At 41.1% G+C, this 7,034-nt stretch overlaps 1 long non-coding RNA gene across 1 annotated transcript; it reads left to right on the top strand.

Annotated features, from left to right (window-relative positions):
• Positions 1 to 1,780: 1,780 nt before the first annotated feature.
• On the top strand, positions 1,781 to 6,263 carry LOC142136029 (uncharacterized). Its single transcript, XR_012687443.1, has 2 exons — positions 1,781 to 2,482; positions 3,772 to 6,263. It is a non-coding gene; the product is annotated as an uncharacterized LOC142136029 (long non-coding RNA).
• Positions 6,264 to 7,034: the final 771 nt, after the last annotated feature.

Genomic DNA, 7,034 nt, shown 5'->3' with positions numbered 1-7,034 from the left:
ACAGCTCAAAGTGTAAACAGTAAATAACCTACCATATCTTGGCAAAACTATGGCGGTTAACACACAGGTCCCCCAAACACATAAACCTACCAATCCCAAGACCCCACCTACAGATGCACTCTGTACTCACTCATCAGGTCTCCTCAGACACCCCTGACTTGCTGGACAGATAAGACCTCTGCCGCAATCCTCCCTTCTTTTGCCACACTAATCCCTACTGCAAGCCCCTCCCCTGCCTCCTCGTCTCTCCCACCTACTCTTCCCCAACCTCCTGTTAGTACTAATTTTGGCCCAGGTTGGGCCTAACAGTGAGAAACATGGCTAGGTGGAGTCTGCAGGCTAAATAAATATTGGCTCTTGCTATTTAGACTGTTGATTGGGTCTATCCATCAGCGATGCAAGCAGGGTCAAGCCAGTTTAAATTTGCATCTGCCTGCCAGATACTGGGGCAACACTCTCATTTTGTTTGTATTCATTTAGAAGTAGTTGCGTATTTTCCTGGAATATCTGGGGAAACTCCCGATCCATGCGGGAGACCAAAAGAGGAGGCAAATTTACCAACAAAGGTGTGTGCCTACCTGTAGGTGGGGAAGAGCTATGTTAACGCAAATATATATGCCTTATCCCGCCCACTTGATGACGAGATTTGCGTCAACAAGTCGCACCTAGCTTTTGTTTTCAGGTCTCCCATCCACATCTCCGGGAAGGCAGGTATGACAAGTAGGTACGTGTGGACTTACCCGAAGTTACCCATCTTTTGTGAGTAGACCCAATCCTTGGCCTAAATTAGCAGCATCTCCCCATCAGCTGGGGGAATCTACCCGATGGAGATTTAGTACTTATTTAGCACAGGACACCTGGCTGCTGAGGATGTCCAGCACCCAGGGTGTTAATACTTTTGCATTTTCACATTGCCCTCAATAGATCCGGCAGACTTGGGGGCAGAATGGGAATTTAAAGTGGCCCTGAAAAATATTGTGAAAGTGGTCTCATGTTGTCGTCTGGGCCCAAGTGACATGAGTCGGAGCGGTGTATGTGATGTGGGTGTTGCTGTGCCACAGAATTATATGTGGCTATTGCTTTAGATGTTTGGCGCCTTCCAACCCCCTCCACTTCAAACACACTGGCAACGTTGTGTGCACCACTGTTAGGTGCAGATGGCTTCACCCTTCATGAGCAAAGCAGATTGAAGAGCAATATACCTCCTAACTGTTCCTGCAGTTGGGACAAAGTCTGGACTGTGCAAGACAGTCCCCCCAAATCAGGACTATCCCACAAGAATCAGGACAGTTGTCAGACTGTGCTGCTCTCTCCTACCTGTTCTTGCAGCTTTAACTGCTGACGTCTTAAGCTGAATCGCTGCTTCGTTCCTTGAAACTTGAGGCCTGGTTTGAAAAAGGGATATAAGTCCTATTCACTTCCTGGGAAACTGATCCACGACTGATCTCCCAACTGGCTCCAACATTAAATTACTAGCATTCAAATTTAACAAATAGGCCTCTTCTCCTCAACCATCCTCAACATTACATTAATAGCATTCACAGTAATAAATAGGTCTGTTTCCTCCCTACCAGCCCCAACATTAAATAGCATTTACAGTTAACAAATAGACATATTTGCCGTAATGTCCCTTGATATTACATTATTAGCATTTAATACAAAGACTCTACATTGCATTAAAAGTCTTTACAATATATGAATGGCCACTGCCAACCCCCCTTTACATTAATAGCTAAACAATTACATCTATATGCCCCCACATCTATATGCCCCCACATCTATATGCCCCCACTGGGGCTGCTGCCTCATCCTGGATTATCTGAACAGGACATGCAGATAGAGCAGCAGAGTAATGGATAATAAAGGAGCAAATTCCATGCAGTAGTCACATAGCAGGAAGGGGTCAGGTCATGCTGATCTGAACAGCACAGTAAGGTGGCTGGTCGTGGGCTACGGGCCAGCCAACAAGAATCACACCACACTTTATAAACAAAACAAAAATAAAACACCTTAAGCAGCCCCATGACCTCATGGAAAACTCCCGATGGGGCCTATGGCTGATCCAGCCCTGCTTGGGGGATTGGTATAGGCATTTGTCCATTCAAAAAAAGGTCATGTTAATATTCTACATGAAGAATGGTTTCTAACACACTTTACTGGCTCAGCAGAATATTCTCCTGTTGTCCACTAGAGGGAAACAGATCACTTACTGGATGAATGACAGCTCTGCTTCGCTGTTCACTAGACTTAACAGGCCGTCCAAAGTGAAAATATCGTCCTCTTGAGAACACTTTTAATAAGTGAAATATTTGTTTTCGTGCAGGTTTACCAAATCTATAGCATGAGGTCAGCAGAAGATATCTACAAGATACTCACCTCCTATAAAGCCAACTATGTGGTGATTGAAGATTCAATCTGCAACGAGGTGGTCGGAATGAAAGGCTGCAGGGTAAAAGATTTGCTGGATATAGCAAATGACCATGTAAGTGTATTGTCCTTTATATTCTGGATGTTAAAGGGCACCAAAAGTTTAACATCTGTAGTGGGAAATATATTTTGATGAGTTGTTAGGTGACACAATCAAACACACGTTTCAGAAAGAGCAACATGGAATTATGAAAGACCAATCTTGTCAGACAAATGAACATGCATTCTATGAAGAATTGAATAGGATATTGGAAAGAGGGTTGGCAGTAGATGTAGTGGTATTGTGCCTCGCAAGCACTTAATGTATAAGACACTGCTCTAGAATATACAATACATAACTGGATAGAAAACTGGCTAAAAGGAAATGTCCAGAGATTTCTCAATGAGTCCGTCTCTAACTAGACTTAGGTGATGAGTGTTCTACTCCAGGGTTCTGTCTTGAGAACATGTGTCTGTGACAGCCGAGCTAGAACACTATTGGGTGGATCTATGATGAAGGATCTAAGTACTATTGTAGGTATTCATTTTGGCAGCAACATTTAGGGCTAGATTTACTAAACTGCGGGTTTGAAAAAGTGGAGATGTTGCCTATAGCAACCAATCAGATTCTAGCTGTCATTTATTTAGTGCACTCTACAAAATGACAGCTAGAGTCTGATTGGTTGCTATAGGCAACACCTCCACTTTTTCAAACCCGCAGTTTAGTAAATATACTCCTTGATGTCCATTTGCTGCATCCAGAGCCAGCATGATATTATCGTGCATTAAAAGGAAAATTATTAGAGAAAAATATAATTTTGCTGTTTATAACACATTGCTGATGCAGTTTAGACTTTGTGTCAGTTCACAAAAATAAATTTAAGAAAGGAGTGGATATTTTTTTTCCTTAACATACATGGAACAGAACACACAGAGTGACGGCATTCGTAACACATTATAGTATGAGTGACCCAGGTAATTGTCCCAATTGCTACTATAGGGTAAGGAAAGAATTTTGTAAAAGAAATTCTATAGTGTTTTTGCGGTTACATATTTAAATGAGCAATCGAACATGCTGACATTAAGTGTACAAGTTGCATATATTATTTTGGTTATGCATAATTGCATAATAATTTTCAGTAAATTAATTAAGATGTTGTCACAGCCTGAAATATATAACATAAAATATACCAGTAAATTATCTTTAGAGTGTTGTACACCAGTTACTTGATACATCTTCCACCCACGTTACAGGCAGCTCTAGCTTAACCGTATTTTATACAAACACATGTTGAATATTTCTATCTTTAGGTCATATGATATTCTGTGTATGAATTATTCTGCAACCTCTTCTTTCGCTGACAGGTGGTGAATGAAGACGGGGATATTTATGCCTACTCGAAATATGGACGTTTCTGCCATGAAATCAAAATGAATTACTCTCCATATGTGAACTATTTCACCAGAGTATTTTGGAACCGGTCCTATTTTGTATATAAAATCAACACCCTTATATCTTTTCAGTACTGACAATCACAAGAGCTTCACCTGCAATTAGGACATTGACAAACTTGCTGTGAGACTTCTCTGTGCTGCTCTTCTGAGCCCATTGCGTATCTTCTGTGTCTAACTCCCAGGACATTGTTCTATTGTAACCTTGTAGTGTGTGCACAGTGCTGCCTGACTGTACTTTGGGCCTCTGAGAAGACAATGGAACTTGGAGCAGAGAATCTGGAACACAGAGGAGTTCTAATCCGGAGCAATCCAAATACTCGCTGCTGTTTGGGAGCCGGCTGTAACTTTGAGTTGTATGCAGTTTGAGCTTTGAAATATGCAAAATGATAAACTTTTATTTTCTTTTTCTAAGTATCTTTTACATTTTTATTAAGCGAATCTGTCACATTTTAGGTACTACTTGTTTTACATAGTGCCTAGTGCATTATGTAAAAAAAAAAAATATATTTTTCTATGCTTGGGAGAGAGCATAGAACAAAAGGTGCAAAGACCTGGGGGTAAATGTATCAAGCTGAGAGTTTTCCAGCGGGTTTGAAAAGTGGAGATGTTGCCTATAGCAACCAATCAGATTCTAGCTATCATTTTGTAGAATGTGCTAAATAAATGATAGCTAGAATCTGATTGGTTTTTCAAACCCGCCGGAAAACTATCAGCTTGATACATTTACCCCCAGGACTCAGTGTGAATGTCGTCCCACACTCTGCTCTCTGCTTGCAGTGACTGAGTAACATATCTGATCAGATGTGCAGAATGAGCTCCCATCATTCATACAGGATGATGTGTACGTCTGCTTAGCCTGTTCTCTGCTTTTCTAGCACCGAAAACGTCACGATCTATTCAGCAATGGTTACAGGTGATGATATCTCTGGTTTTAATATACGTCCTACTTTTAATCTAATGTCCTATACCCCAGGTAGTTGCCATGTTCTAGCTCAATGTTGGCTAACCTGTGACAGGTGTTGTGAAACTACAAGTCCCAGCATACTTTGCCAATATATAGCAGCTTATTGCTGGAAAGGTATACTGGGACTTGTAGTTTCACAACACCTGGAGTGTCACAGGTTAGCCAACACTGTTCTAGCTGCTGTCGGTCTACAATCACCACCAGGTCAGTTAGTGACTGGGGATGAAGGAAGTTAATGGGCTTGTGAACACCAATGTCTTTTGAAATGCTAAGTATATATTAAGTGAACCAATTTGTACTGTTTAGTTTTTTGGGAATTTTAAACATTTCGTTAAGGTAATCAAATTGTACACATTGCCTTTTTTTTGCCATTGCGTGGGCGGAACCATTATGCCAGAGAATATGAAGTCATTGGGAGCCAGAGACGACATTAAGGCATGAGATATGGGTTGGTAACTGTATCACACCTTCGAAGGAAAAGTGGAGGCATACTAGCAACATTTGGGTGGGCAGCATCGGGACCGCACACCGCTGGGACGTGCCTAGCACTTTTGAAGCTGCCCTATTCTCCCCCCCCCCCCCCCCCCTCCTCCCCAATCCGCTTCATTGTCGCACGGCAAGAGTTCACCGCCATGCAGAGCAGCAATGAACAGAATACCTCCCAACTTTCCCCCTGATCGGCATGGCGGTACAGAGCCCTTAAATTGGGACTGTCCCGCCTAAATCGGGTCGGTTGAGAGCTATGTGGACGTGTAACCCATAGCAACCAATCAGATTTTACCTATAATTTAATACATGATTGGTTGTTATGGGCAACACCCTCCACTTTTCCTTCTTAAAAGGTTTGAGAAATGTACCCCAGAATATTTTCTGCCTCCGTTCCTAATAACTTAATTTGCTCCATCCTCATGAACATTGGTACATATCACAGAACGCCTGCCTCCACTTTGCACGGGCAATGGTTATGCTTTAAAATGAAAAATATGTTTTGCCATAATCCAATAAGCTGGTCTTTTCTGCACTGAAACATTGTTTATTTCCAATGTTACTGTTCCCCATTTATTACTTAGTAGTGCATTTAATTATTCTGTCTGTTAATCTTGTTACCAGCGCTGTAGGCTTTTATTTAATAAGTGTCCATCTCTCCACATGATTGCTGTTCCTTTTTTTTTTTTATGTATGGTTTGTACCGTGTGTGTGTGAAGAATGTTGCTGTATGTTATGACAAGTGGACTGTTTATTGGTCTGTGAACCAAAGTTTTCTGCCAAAATGAAGTCAATACTATGTATGTTTCACATGTGGGAAGGCGAAGACTCTGTGAGCTCTACATGGGTAATGCTGCTGTCGATTGTCACAACTAATGTCACAAATATCTGCTTTTGAAAATGGTAAAACATGTGAAATAGTTATTAAAAAACCAACATCTTGTTCTCATGACTTCTGTTGCTGTTTTGTGCATAGTGGTTTGTGGGCATCTGTCATGTTGATGGCGTTGAAAAAACAAATATATTTGAGACCTTTTATAGTCTACAAGAGAGATTAGTTACTATACACAACTGCATCTTTGTAATCCCACCGAGCTTGAAATGACTGATAACAGTGAGCAGTAGCTTGCACTCTACTACATAGTAAATGTAAGTACAGTGTGCACCTCTAGAAGGTATAGGAATCTTAACAAATATTTCTGTACATGCCATTAGTACCTTCTTTATATTGTCAGTTTTCAGCATGATAGAAGTTTTATCTCTAATATATATACTTCTAGGACATTGCAAAAACGTATGTATGTCTGGGGATATCGATGATTGCTCTGTTATGTAAAGTGGCTGCATTTTAGTTTTAGTGGCCCTTTAAAATGAAAAATCTGTCTCCCAAGATTTGTTAAGAACTAATAATAATTTATCAAACTGAAATATGGTGCCTGCAATTGTGTACAATGTACCTCGCTGAGAGAGCGCGTCAGGTTGCAAACAGCAAATACCGGTAAGTGGGTAGGGGCACTCTGCGCTGGACTTACCGGTAAACGTATGGAGAGTGGATAAGTGTCTAGATGTTAGGGATCGCTATCTGAATTCTGGTTGTTAACGGATGCGATATTTGTGACGCTAAAACTGGAGTCTGTATAAATAGGATAATTTGCATTCAGAAAAGAAGTTGGAGCCATTATTAGAACACTTAGGGGTAAATGTATCAAGCTGAGAGTTTTCC

Source organism: Mixophyes fleayi, unplaced genomic scaffold (genome assembly GCF_038048845.1).
Source record: "Mixophyes fleayi isolate aMixFle1 unplaced genomic scaffold, aMixFle1.hap1 Scaffold_910, whole genome shotgun sequence".
In the NCBI taxonomy this organism is placed as follows: Eukaryota; Metazoa; Chordata; class Amphibia; order Anura; family Limnodynastidae; genus Mixophyes; species Mixophyes fleayi.
This window is presented reverse-complemented; position numbering and strand designations above follow the sequence as displayed.